The following is a 13,935-nucleotide window of genomic DNA, read 5'->3' on the forward strand; positions in this document are numbered from 1 at the left end:
CCGCGCCTCCTCCCCTGCGAGAGCCGTGCCCGGCGGGGGCGGGGGGCACGTGCACTGCGCGCGCGTGTGTGTGCAGTGTGCCGACACTGTGTAGAGCATGTGTCTGGTGTGTGTGTGTGTGTGTGTGTGTGTGTGTGTGTGCGCGCGCGCGCGTATAGTGTGCATGTGTGTAGAGTGTGCATAGCTAGTGGGTGTGCACATAGAGGGTGTGTGCTTATAGTGTGTGTTTAGCATGTGCAGTGTGTGTGTACACCCATGTATACCCCCGTACGTGTACACACATTTAGTGTCTCTCTGTGGTCTGAGTCCGTACGAATCTCCCGGCTGTAGTTTGTGCGTGTGCGCGCGGATTGGAGTGTCTCAGCCCTGCACATGAAAGGGTGAGCTCTTCCTGGAGGAGGCTTTTGTTTCTGCTGAGGTAACTATTATCCAAACAGTTAAATCTGCCTGCAATAAGCAACAGCCGTTTGTTTGGTTAGCAGACATGCGGAGTGCTGTCAGTGTGGGATTGCCTACCACCTATCCCCGCCCTCCCCCCCCCCCCCCCCCCCCCATGCATTCATTTACACCAAGCAAAGGCATTAAAAACCCCGCTAAGTGGCTGCCACCGCGTTTCCTCCCCCTTTTTTTTTTTTTAAAGGAAGGGGGAACAGAGTTAGGACAGAATGATATTTTTGGACAAGAGGAGGGATGAAGACAGAATGATATTTTTGGACAAGAGGAGGGACTCAGTGAATGACGAGCAGAAGAGAACACAGAAGTTGGAAATAGGCTCCTGAGTAGAAGGAAAGTTTGGACAGCAAAAGCTCATGGCAAACTAAGAGTGGAGAGAGAAGAGGGGAAACTACAGTGAAACTGCAGACAGGGGGGTCTAGTCTGTTTATTCTTCCACCTCCCCCCCTCCCTTTTTTTGGTGATGAAATAGAAACTTTTTTTCCTGAAAATTCAATGGCAGAATGAGAGGAAAGAATCTCTTGCCAGTAAAATGTTGGCAAATCAGTGTTTGTCTTTGCCTAGTTTTCATATGCAACTCTAGCTTTTAAGTAATGGGAACCTTTTATTACTTCATATATTCCTAAAGCTTACGTAACTTCTACTCCAGATCTAGAGGTCCAAGTGAATAAGAAATAGGAGAGCTTTTGAAAACTGTCTTCTCCCTACTTTTCAACTTGCAAGTTTCAGAAAACACAAATTGTGAGGCTGCAGTTTAAGTCCCTTGTCACTGTTTTTCTGTTTGGACTGTGGCTGACTGACTTAAGGACAAAATTCCTGCAGGAAAGGAGCAAGGAAGTCTTAAGGCAAATGGAATCTCATGTGCCAAGCCAGGTTCCTGCCCTGTGCCATTTGGACTAAAATGAGGTACTCCCAGGTCTGAGAATCATGTTTCAGTTTGGCAGGGAAGGTTGCATACCAGGCAGCTGCTGGTCCTGTGCTAGCATGTGTGTACGGTACCATTAAAACAGTGCATTCTGGTGGCTTTGGCAGTAGATTGAATATCAGGATTGGCTCTGTATTAAGGCTCAAAAACTAGTTAATGTGCCTGACTCATACTTTTTTTTTAACGTATAAGTACAAATCTGTAACGCAAATGAATATATCAAACAATGCATGGTCTTAAGCCTTGTAGCATTTACCCGAAATTAAGTTAGAAGGAAAAAACTGTGGGGAGCTCTCTTTCTACAACTTGGTACTGTTCATTTGCGTTCATGTTACCTACCATTAGGAATGTAGAAGCTGGGTGCTTAACAGTAAAATTTCTGGTAGTGAGTTACCAGTGAGAAAAGTGATGTTTCCTTTTTTTCCTTCTCCCTTTCAAAAACATAGGACTTAAAATGGAAAAAGTTAACACAGTCTTTGAGAGAAAACATTTGTGAACTGCAGCATTAAATAACATCAGAGATGTACTCAGCTTACTTAATAGGTGACTCTTTAGAACAAAGGACTGTTTCTTGTAACTAGGTGCTAAGAAACTTAAGCCAAGACCCAAGAGTTTTCACTGGGAAGGCCTGAAGGGCATTAACATTTAGAATCTAAATGATTTCATGCTGAGCAATGTAAAGAAAAAAAACATTGCTTTTTAAATAAATTCATATAAGCACCATAATGAAGCTTGCTGGAAAAAATCCACAATGCAAGGTTGAAGGAAGAATTCTGGGGGGGTTTGTTTTGTTTTGTGTTTAAATTTAAATCTGTATAGAATTCAAATAGGCTTATGGAATTGTGATAAACCCTAATGAGGAATTAATTTCTTCAGAGAGGCCTGACTATAATGTGACATAGTTTTGTGAAATCTCTTAATTGATTACCACGGCCACTGCTAAATCGAAGTTTCTCCTTTAAATCAAAAGAGTGACATTACCCTAAGTAGCTCTCCTTCTTGCATGGGGGAGCTGCTTCACCATTTTGTCTTTCACTTCCCAGATGTTATGTTCATTAGCTTTCAGATGTGAAGTGTTTCCATCAGGAGTCCTAAGTCTTAGGGTTTGGGCAACTCTATATGGTGTCCTGCCACCTTGCCAGCTTTTGGAAGAGCATATTAAAATATTTTAATGGTAAATGCAGAGGTTCATAGATGGCAGATGATATGTGGAAATAGTCTTCCAAAGTGTAGTGTGTAGTTCTTTGCCTCAAGAGACCTCATGATGGATTTGCATCTTGATTCTGATCAGCCAAGAACAGCATTAAAACCAAAGAAATGACATAGATATGCTGTGGGACTGGTATCCTTACTGCTATTTAGTATAGTTAGAGCTTGCTAATTTATATACTTTTTTTCTTGAGGGAATGAGCCCGCTGCTTACAAAAGCTTATGGCAATGGTTTTCAACCTTTTTCATTTGCGGATCCCTAAAACATTTTGAATGGAGGTACAGTCCCCATAGGGAATTTTGAATGGTGGTATGGGTCCCTTTGAATTGTGAGTGAGGGTATTCACCTACTTTTGACTGATCATAGTCATCTTTTGCAGAGCCCTTTTGTGGAACAGAGGTTGAAATCTACTGGCTTATGTTCTACATCTTTAATTTAATTAGTCTACAATATATATAAATCTACCCTGCCTGCTGCATAACTTCAGACAAACAGGGCTAAGTACCCTTAAGGAACCCTGCTATTAAAAAATGCACGTAAGTGCTATTTTAACCATGCCCATTACAAGTATTCAACTAAAAGAAAATTTCTGGTCTTTTTAGTATCTTTGAATCGCTCCATGTGAATACTCGGTTTCATTCTGGGGGTGTGTGTGTGTGTGTGTGTGTGTGTGTGTGTGTGTGTGTGTGTGTGTGTTCTAAACAGGAGCAAAAGGGGACAAGGCCTTTTAAAACAGGAAATGTGTCTGTAAAACCACAAAAATGGCAGAAGGCCAAAAAGGCAGATATGGCACCTGAACCAACTATCACTGCTACCTACTCTTCCTTTTTTAATTGACGTGATTTCAGTTGGAAGTATCCCCTTAAGTATAGGCTGTCTTCTCGCTTCCCTTTTGAATGTTAGAAGTTTGGGATTAACCTGTTGGAATTTAAATGACAATGTTGAGGGGAAAAAAATCAAATACAAACTGTTGCATCCCAAGAAATGTGCTCTTAAGCTCATAGCTCAATAGCTCTTAAGCTATTTAAAATTAGAGTGAAAATGCCGATTTTAGCATGTGTGTTTTGCAGCAGTACTAAGCATGTGCTGTTAGGCAATGCTGTATAAACATTACATTCCACAGTTGTGCAGTGTAAGGGCTGTTCTTAAAAATTTCAAGTTGCCCAAGAATTTTTTTCCCTTTAAAAATATCATCCAGCAGCTTGATCCAATGCCCTTTGATGTCAATAGAAAGACCCCCATTGACTTTAACAGACTTTGGATGAGGCCCAAAGCATGTGTGTTACTAGGAGTAAAACAAAATTGCTTCCAGAAGTAAAAGCACTGCTTAATGAAAAAGGATTGCTGTTTCTGTTTACATTTCAGGGATTTGGGTTTTGTTTCTCTTGGTTTATCTTTATGGTATAACTGCTTTAGAAGAAGTGGAAGTATTGCCAGTACATTCTCACTCCCTGTGCTAAAGCAAACAAATACAAACATTTGAAATAGGCTCAGTATCTTGTTTAGCTTTTTAATGAAGATAAAGTATGAAAATTGTCTTCCTTAATATCTCTGACCTGCTTCTTTCTTTTTCCACTTCTACTCCAGCTTGCTTCCCCCAAAAAGGTAACTGACAGTATTCCTGGAGTTCAGAATCGGGCTCATTGTTATGCTGAAAAATGTTATTCTTTTGTTATATATCCTATTATTCCTGAAAATGTAAATAACATCTTATAATTTTTTAACCTGCCCACAGAAATATAAGTTGCTCGTTTTGAATGACAGTGTGACTGTGTGTTCATCCCATTCTCACAGGCTACTACTCTGTGGTCAATGTAATTCTGTGTCAGACTCTAGCAGCAGTCTTTACAAACTGCCAAGGCTTTGCAAGGAACATTCTGAAGGGAATAAAGCCTCTTCATAATTTCTGTTGAGAGATGGTCTGCCATGCATGGACCAATTTGTCACTCCCATTGTGTCCTGCATCCACTTTATTGGAAGTCTGACTTCTTTTTTGACCCACATAATGTAGGCAATTATTAGTGGGCATAAAACTGAGAGTAGTTTAGTGCTTACCCCAGGGGAAAGAAGAATTTCTGCTGAAAAAGAAAACAAATGTTTCTCTTCCACTTCTGACAGATGAAAATGTTACCCGTAGGTTTGTGTGGCTGCTCTGGTTAAAAGAGTCTGGGGCAGCACTTTGGTTTGCATGCTTTGCCTCTTTTAGACAAGATGATAGTGTGTTCAGATGTCAGCTGGGGATATTCTATCCATTTTTTCAAGTCACTTTTGGGATGAATGGCCTGAGCAGAGTTCTGAGCTGGCAAATATGGAGACGCTTTTATTTTTAAATGTGTTGAAGAGTACTACCAGTGACATTGAATGGTTGCCTGGCTGCCATTTCTAGTTGTGAAATACAGGGCAACAGAAGGCAAAGCATTACTGCTTGTGGCTACATAGTCTCAGACTCTAATGCTATCTGCTATAAAAGTGATCTGTGTGATATAAATGTTATGAGCAGCAGTTTCCAGTTACATGGAAAAAATGAGAAGATTAAATTATATTAGACAGAACACTTTTTGGCTTAGAGCTCTGTAGCAATAAGAAGGCAGCATTAAAGTTTTCCATCAATATTATTTTTTTAATAACCTCCAATTTTTATTTAAATGTGGGTTATTTTACAGACTGTTATAAAGTAGGTTAGTGTTAAGTTTGCAAGTTCTGTATTTTCCTTCTGCATCTCATTCTGCAGGATGAGGTAAAATCCTCTGAAGTGAATTTTTGGAGACTACTGGAAAGGGTGCTGATAGGTTTGTTAACTGGATGGGGTGAAATTTAAGTCTCGGCAGAAGGCCAGCCCAAGGTCTATACATCATTTAATCCTTACCAGAGGGATTTACGTGCTGCACTGACCCTCTGCACAGGGTGAAACTCACAGATACTATTTAGCGAGTACAATAATTTCTTTGCCTGCTAGGGCATATCACATATTGTAGTATTCACAGGAGCAAGAGCAAGCCAAAAAAAAAAAAAAGTTGGACTGACATCAAAAGTGAGGCCATTCTGCATAACACAGTAGAGATTTAAGAGTGGTAAAATGTTGGCAAGGGGAATGCATGCTGTTCTCCATTTTTTTTAAGGGCTTTTCGTTTTTCTTTTCGGGAGTACATGTAAAAATGAGAAATGCTGCCAATGTATTATTTCTGGTAGCAGCTTGCAGAATATATTCTTAGAAGTTCTTTGGCCATTTACAAATAGTTGGCTTGTGTTCAGATCAAACAGGCTACAGTTTTATCCTTTTATCATTAAGCATGTTAGTTAAAACTTTATAGTTAAGCTTTCTTTGCATTTTGCACTTATTTACCCTTATTTATTTAGACATTTATCATGATTTTTCTGTATTGGGAATTTATGTACTATTATTCAGTAGATATTCATGAATTCTTTAATATTAATGAGCTTAACACAAAGATCAATTGTCACAAGCAATGAGAGATATCCAAAGTGTCAGAGTATAGCACAGGCCATAGTAGTTCTAATATTATAAACGCCTTCGTCTGTCTGTCTGTCTGTCCATAACACTATTTGCACTCTGATTGTCTAACTGAAACAACCAATTAGAGTGCGAATATAGCACTGGGACAGGAGGTGGCGGTGCAGCGGAGTGCTGCCATGATGGCGGGGACCCGGGAGGGGGGCGAGGGCGAGGCCAGCACAGCTCCCTGCAGGTGGTGACAATGGAGTGGGCGGGGGGGAGTGAGGCCACTGGAGCTGGCCTCACCCCCGCTCCCCCTTGCTCCTTAGATGTGGTGGCATCAGTGTGGTAGGGAGCGGGGTCGGGATGCTGTGGGTAGGGCGAAGCCCCTCCGGCTCCCCCCTGCCCCCCCCCATCATTCTTGATAGGCAATTGGCTAGTTATCTTATAAATGTTGATACCTCCACTTTAGTGTTATGTAGGAAGGGAGAATGGGTGCTAGTTTTTCAGTTCCAGAAAGACACGGGCGTAACATGTTTTGTTGCTTTTGATGAAGTTGTCCTGTGTGGTGTCATGGAATAAAACATGGATTTTAGTGGATCTGTTTTGTCAACAGTAACTTGCAGCTGAATCTGTTATAGTTAATAGTTGACATAGGATCTACTGGATTGTAGACTAAAGAGTTCGTGTTTGAGCTGCTCTTTGTAGGTTTAATAAGGATACTGGGATGTAGATCCATCATTTGAAACATCTCCATTTTTTCCTTCTAGTACACAATACTACAGGTATTACCTAGATCACTTGGACAGAAGAATGCAAAAGCAGAGACTTTTGTCTCTTATCCCTCTAACTTAAGGCGTAGCAGCATGGTTGGGAATTGTAATGGATGAGAAGGAGGGTTTGAACTTGGCAGGTGAATCAACAGCATGTACAGTTGTTACTATTGCTTTTATTGGTACCTGTATAAGAACAAACTTATTTCTTCTTATGTTTGGTGGGTGAAGAAAACCAATATTGTAAATTCACGTGACATCTAAGATTACGGCTACTCTTACAGGTCACCTCCAGAAAAAAAGACTAAAGGTAACTGTTTCTCTTCTCTCTTGGTGGGGTTCTAGACACAAACATTTGTCCTGGGAAGAAGTTACCTTGCTCTGAAGAAATTGCCATGTATTGCACCTGGTGCAGAATTTTCCAGCGTAGAATTTTCTTGGTAGCAAATCAAGGGATTGTGTCATATTCTTGTAATTCCATTTCCTCCCCTTTCTTCCCTGAGGATAGCTAGGGTTTTTCCAGCGTATCCTGTTTAGAACCCCAGTTTCTTAGGTCCTTAGGAGATAACTTTTTCTCTCTTAATTGTCATTCTGTTCTCCTGATCTTATCACTGACATCAAGGGGGATAGGGTGGTGTGAGCACCAGGGCTCAGGGTTAACACCCCAGAGGTTGCAAGTTTGAGGCCACAGGAGAGGGTCTCATGGTTCAGCTTGTCAGATTCCAATGAAATTTGTGAATTCTGCTAAATACCTTGTCATGATGACATGAAAAAGGAAAAAGGACTGTACAAAATGTGGAGTAGAATGGGAGAGGTTTCTGTTTGTTTCCTCTTAGGCCCTTGTGACTCCTCTGTTGTCAGAATGGATAATGGAACGGAGAGGTAGATTACACAGCCTGGGTTTTTCTTGGGTGGTTGCTGTTTCTTCTGTGCATTGTGACAGGTATGCATTTAGTGATTCATTAGAGAGATTAGGTGTGGTGATTTTACAATGTGTGTGTGTGTGTAGTTGTGGGATGAGCTGTATTGAATGCTTTGATGTGGTAATGAAGCTGTAATGCAGGATGTCAGTGGACAATTTGGTTGCCTTGCCCTGGGTGATGCTTATAGGATTAAATTTTATAGCATTGTCTGATATTAGTTTGGTACTTTTACTGTTAATGTTAATTACTAGAGAATAAAAGTATTTTTGGATCACAGGTTAGGACCTGTGCCTATGCTGTAAATCAAAATAGCATTAGGCTTAGATTAAGGCAGTATATTCAAATTCCAGAGAAGCTGCTAGTGCAGTGTTATTGAAGAGTTAGTTTCTCATGGCTTGAACAGGATACTGGTATGATGCAGCTTACGGGCTTTCTTTATATGTACCAAGTATGTTTGACAGTAATATCTAAAAAGGGAATGGATTGTATTATTGCCATCATGGGAAGTCTTGGAACCTGCAGTTATGCATGGATCAGGAGGGTTTTTTTGCTATTTGCTGTACACTTTCAGCTAAAGCAAACAAGATTCAATAAAGGAAAATTTTGTAAGATGTCTTAGCTTTGTGAAATAGGTGGTCTTCTTTCTATTTGGGAAATTCAGCCATTTTAACTTTGTGTAATAGGAATGAGAATGAAATTAAGGTTTGGAAAATTCCCTTGGTCATTCATCAAACAAGACTAGGCTGTGGTACTCCAAGCTACCAAATGCTTTGTGTTTCTTTTGCTCTTTTTTATTTATTTGCATTGCACTACTTTGCATTTGTGAAATTGTTTTCAAAGTTTGTATGCAGCTCCAGCGCCTTTGCGGCTGCTTGTTGTTTTTCCCAAGCAGCTGCAGAGACACAGGAGACCTATTCAGACACTGAAGACAGTACTGCACCGTTGAGCTTTCCAACTAAGAAAAATGTGGCTGGGCTCAATGTTGCAATTGAGAAGCAGTGAAATAGGTGGCAAACGTGTTGGTTATATTCTGCTCCTTCTTAAGAGAGTTTTTGGTTGGAGTTGGACAAAATTTCATGGTGGAAGGTTTATTGCTAAGGTGATACTGTGTTTCTTTTTGTAAACAGTTTGTAAATTGGGTATGAGGTTTTCTTTTTGTTGTCTTGTGTTGCTTAGGGCCTATTTAGAGATTCCTACATGACAGAATCTGGGTTTTGACTGCAGGATCATCCCAGGACTTGATCAAAGCTATACCAGGTGGTTGTGAATAACTTATATAAACCTCTTTTGAGTCTGTTGCCTTTTGCTAATTGTTACTAGAATACTAGAAGTGGCTGTTGGGTCTCTCTAGTAACATGAGAATGTTTCTGTTCCCTGACTGGGCAACCTTAAACTTTGTTAGCAGGAGGGGTGCTTCATCTCCTTGAGAAGTCCAGTTTAGGGGAAGGGATCTAGCAGGAGACCAAAGGGGCTGCTTAAATTAAATATTCAATTATAGGACAATTACAGTCTTGCCTGTTCTCTCTTATGCCAGGAAGAACTTTTTAGTTGGCCCTTAATCTTCCCAAGATTTAAAAGTAGCTGTTTTCTTCCTAAGTGGGGGTGGAAAAAGACAAGAAACTAGGTAAACCAGATGTATTGGTTGATAGTCTAAGGAGCTTCTTTCAGTCAATTTTCTTCTGTTATATTCACAGCAAGTAATTATGTGCTTTTTATTTATAGCAAATAAACACGTTTTTAAAATGGAGGCATCTCAGCAACAAGCAGTTCAGTTGTGAATGTGCTTATTCACATTCCTAAAGTCTCTTCCACAAACTCTCCATGTAAACAAAAGTGACCCACATGTGCACTTAAAAGAACAATTAGGGTCAGACCATGGTGGGACAGAACAGTGAGAGTTGGTGAGTGTGTATGTTTCATATGGTGGCAGCATTGTCATCAAACAAAATTAAAAGTCATTATTTTAACTGATAGGTAGCTTAGACTGTACCCACTTTTCCCCCAGAATCTAAGGAAGGACATTTTGTGCTCAAAAGCTCATCAAAAACCTCTCCTAGCATATATTATCACTAATAAAAGAAACTACCAAACAAACCTTGCTTCTAAATGACATATTTACTTGTTTGCCCAGCCCTGGTTACAAGTAGCAATAAGCAAAGGTAGTGAAATAATTAAGACAACTACAGTATCAGACAGAAGGCAGGGTGGAGGTGTATGTTATAGACTAACTCAGAGTTGTCAAATTCCCTCCAGGCCCTGGGTTGGATCTGGACCCATAGGGCTGCTTCTAGGCTGGGTCTGTGTAGTCAGCAGGAGCTGCAGTGGGTCCCGGTCTGGGGCCAGTGGTGTGGGTCCATATTCAGGCAGCAGTGTAGGTTTGGGGTGGGCAAGAGTATGGGTCAGGGAACAGACTGCAGCCCAGGTCCAGGAGTGGGGCAAGTAAGGGCTGTATGTTCACAACCCTAATTTACCTACCTGTTGCTGATGGCCATGTCTGTGAGGGTGTGGAATCCCAGATTCTTCAGCAGGCCATGCTGTATTGGCTACACTCCACAGCTTCTGGTAGCCTGCCAGACTACCAGTGGGCTGGCTGGAATGGTTTTGTGGGCCATATATTTGACACATCTGAACTAACAAAATTGGAGGGGCATAAGCTTTTGTCATCAACATCACACTTCATCAGATGCCAAGTATCAGGGTTTTGGTTCTCACACTTGTGAGTGACTGTGGAGCAAGAGTTCTTTTTTTCCTGCAGTAGCCAGAAAGGGGTGGACTTAAGATTTAAATTGTGTTAATCACACAGCAGCCACAGACTCGTACAAAAGAGTCATCCCTTAACTTTTCAGCAGTAGGTTGGTTTTGTTGTACAGATAATTGAGTGTCAGGGAAAGCAAGGGGGCTTTACTTAAGCTTGATCTGCACTTACAAGTTCTTGCCAGTAGCTGTGTCAGTCAGAATGCATTTTTTTATGTTCTTGACTGATTTAATCATGCTAATAAAACCTCAATGTAGATGTTTACACCAGGGGGAAAAAAAAAGAATGTGTTTTTTTTTTTCCAGGGAGTACAACTTTCTGTTTTAGGGATCTGGGTTACTCAGCTGGACTTTTTGTTAGTGTAAGCTACATCTCCACTAGATGGGGTTGCTGGTATACCTATATTAAATGTACATTTGTAATACTCTGGGTGCAGACAAAAGTGACAATTTCCATCCAATCTGGTCCCTGAAAGCACCCTACACTCATGACCAAACAGAAGCGCACATCTGCAAAGTGCTTTTAAAGGGTCTGATCCCATGAAAATCTGAACCCTCATTGCATGTGGGTTAAGATACAGATGCTCCAAAATGGAGTGGCTTTAGTCACTTGTGTCGGCGCTGCCTCCCAGCCTGGGCGCTGTTTTCCAAATGGGAGAAGGGAAAGAAGGCAGAGGGAAATCGGTCTGGGTTTTCTGCAGCCAGTGCTGGAGTGTGGGGTGGGTGGATTGGAGCCCCCCAGCTCAGGGGAACTCCAGTCTACCCACCTTACCCTCCTGTGCCGACTGGGGAGCCCTTAGAATAAGCTCCTTCCACTCCTTTCTGAAGACAGCACTGGGGCTGGGGAGGAGCATTGCTAGGGGAGACCAGCTGCAGCCTAGCAGCCAGCAGCTGGATTCTCTTGTCTCCCCCTCCCTCCCAACTCAACAGCAAATTTCTTTTGAGTCCAAGGGATTGTTGTAACTCTTGCAAACGCTTCCTGCAAAGTGCTGTGAATTATAGCAGGGAGCTGTTCTTCTTTCTGTACCCTCAATGTCACTACTGGCTGGAGAAAGAAAATGAAATATTTTGAGTTCCATGGAAGCATTGCTGGAATCCAAGCTGTTGTGGAACTAGGGGAAGTTGGGATACAACCATCACTTATGGCATATCATGCTGCTTAAGTACTGGGTATCTTGTTGATATAGTCAGGTCTGAATACAACCATCAATGTTTATATGAAGTTGGCCTTTCCTAACCCTTCATCCCTTCACATGCCCTTGCAAAAAATATCTCTAGGGCTGCATCTACAAGAGACACTTAATGCCCGTTGGACTAATTCTACGGTGCGTTAGTGCAGCTGGCAAAAACCATGCTAATGCACACTAGATTAGTCTAATGAACATTGTCACAAAAAAGTGCTCGTTTGTGCTAATGCGCAGTAGACTTAGTCGAGTGAGATTAAGCATCACAAAACATTTGTTTGCACTAATGCACAGTAGCACCAATTACGGTGCATTAAGTTAGTACCTGTTATTACAGGTACTGACTTAATACATTGTAACTATGGCACATTAATGAATGTGTAGACATGCATGCCATAGGAGTGAGAAGTACACCATAGGTACACTGCCTCTGGGCCAAGCCTGGGACTGCTACTGAAAAGCCTGCCCTGACTGCTTGCTTCCACTCAACATATAGGAAATCTCAGGAATTAGGTAGGGTAGCTGGTTTAGAGTGGTCCTGACCATGTCAACAAACACACCTGAGAGCAGCACCAGGGCATGTTCTTGGAGTGCTCTATGCTAGCTACCTTGCCTAATTTCCTTACAGGATTTGGTGCGTGGTAGGCAGAGTGTGCTTTCCTGTGGAGGTGCTGTGGTTGGGATGGAGATAATGAACCTATAGCCCTATGGAAGCCAGCAAGTGCAACAAACCCAAAGGTTCTGCCACATGGATTCAGTTATGTATGAAGTCCAGATGTTTGGCCCCAATCATTTGGAGGGATCTTGATACTTTTTGGTTTGTGTTACTTGGATACCTAGCACTATTTGGGATTCTAATTTTATCTTCACAATTTTGCTGGTTTTCCTATAAGCTTTACATTTGTCTTTGTATTAAGAATGGTCATGCCATCCTTCTTTTGTATGCATGTTTTTAATTATGTCCATTCATATAAGCAAGTATCATCCGTATTCATAGAAACACTACATTCTGGGGGGGATAATTTAAGGCTAACTGTCATTCTAGGTAGTTTTTGAAAGTTAAAAGTGTTTCAGTGGTACCTCATAGTCCCCTTTATAGTTTCATATTTGCATCTTCCTATTTTTAAATATCTTTTCTCCCCCTCTTTTTGTGCAGAAGACTGATTCAAATAAAAGGAAACCAATTAGATGGGGAAACAGAAAAATCAATGAACATGTGGTGCTATCAATGTGAAAAAAATGGAAAAATAATAAAATAAAAAAATTCTAATAGTAGCATTACCAGTAGTTGACCTTAAAGTTGTGTGGATCCCTTTAACTTGCTATTAGTCAGACTTGAAACATTTCTCTACTCCCTCGATTCTTGGAAAGAGAGCATCTTCCAGATCATCCTGATCAGAATGTTTGATTTCTGTTTTTGCCTGGTGTCTTGATTTAGAGAATTGTACGCTGAAGGCTTAAGTAGACAAAGAATACAGTGATCTACCTTGTGGGTTTATAGCACTAGCACCTCTGCCCCAACTCCCTGTGTGGATGCCATCAGTTTACGTTATGGGCTTGTTTCTACAAAGAACCCAGGAAAATTAATCTAAATTACCTTTTAGAGTGGATTAGTTGAACTACACTTTCGTTTAAAATATTTTTTCACGCAGGAATTTAATATGTTTTACTAATCCACGTTAAGAGGTATTCAGATAAGCTTTTCTTGAATTCTATCTGAGAACAAGCCTGTAGTGTGTACTGAGAGCATCCACATAGGGAATTAGTGCAAAGTAGCTAGTACACTCCAAATTCACTGTCTAAGGCATTGCATACTAATTCTCCTGTCCAGACAAGCCATAAGAAAAATAGTAGCTACTTTTGTTTCTTAAATGATACAATCATATAAAGCCATCAGCATATGAATAACTTGTTTACATGGGCAAAAGTGCAAATAAATTCTTAAATTGGTGGTTTTCAATCTGTGGCCAGTAGACCTCTGGGGGTCCTCAGACTATGTCTAAGGCAGGGGTGTCCAACCTTTTTGAATGTGGGGCTGGATCACAAACTTTTTATCACCCAGTGGGCCGGTGAGCCATATTCAAAGACATCACAGGAAGTGGTATCATATCAGGAAGTGATGTCACGTGACCTTTGACAACAATGAAGTTGCAGGGGTTGACATGGTACTGGTTGACATGGCATGCATGCCTGGCTTGACATGGTGCTGCAGGAGCCGCTTGGCTACAACCGGGTTGACCTGGTGCTGGAGAAGCCGCG

At 41.2% G+C, this 13,935-nt stretch overlaps 1 protein-coding gene across 6 annotated transcripts in view; it reads left to right on the top strand.

Moving 5' to 3' along the window:
- Positions 1 to 13,935, top strand: part of LPAR1 (lysophosphatidic acid receptor 1) — a 141,236-nt gene that overhangs the window by 816 nt on the left and 126,485 nt on the right. Inside the window, exon 1 of one of the 6 annotated variants that reach the window (XR_003095035.1) lies at positions 1,315 to 1,359. The exons of 3 other annotated variants lie outside the window; for them this stretch is intronic. The gene's annotated coding sequence lies outside the window, so the exon portion shown is untranslated. Of the gene's footprint in view, positions 1 to 1,314; positions 1,360 to 13,935 lie in introns of those variants that run through there. 2 more of the 6 variants (XM_025209001.1, XM_006027700.2) reach the window with 2 other exon arrangements.

The sequence above is a fragment of the Alligator sinensis genome, unplaced genomic scaffold (genome assembly GCF_000455745.1).
Source record: "Alligator sinensis unplaced genomic scaffold, ASM45574v1 scaffold371_1, whole genome shotgun sequence".
Taxonomy (NCBI): Eukaryota; Metazoa; Chordata; order Crocodylia; family Alligatoridae; genus Alligator; species Alligator sinensis.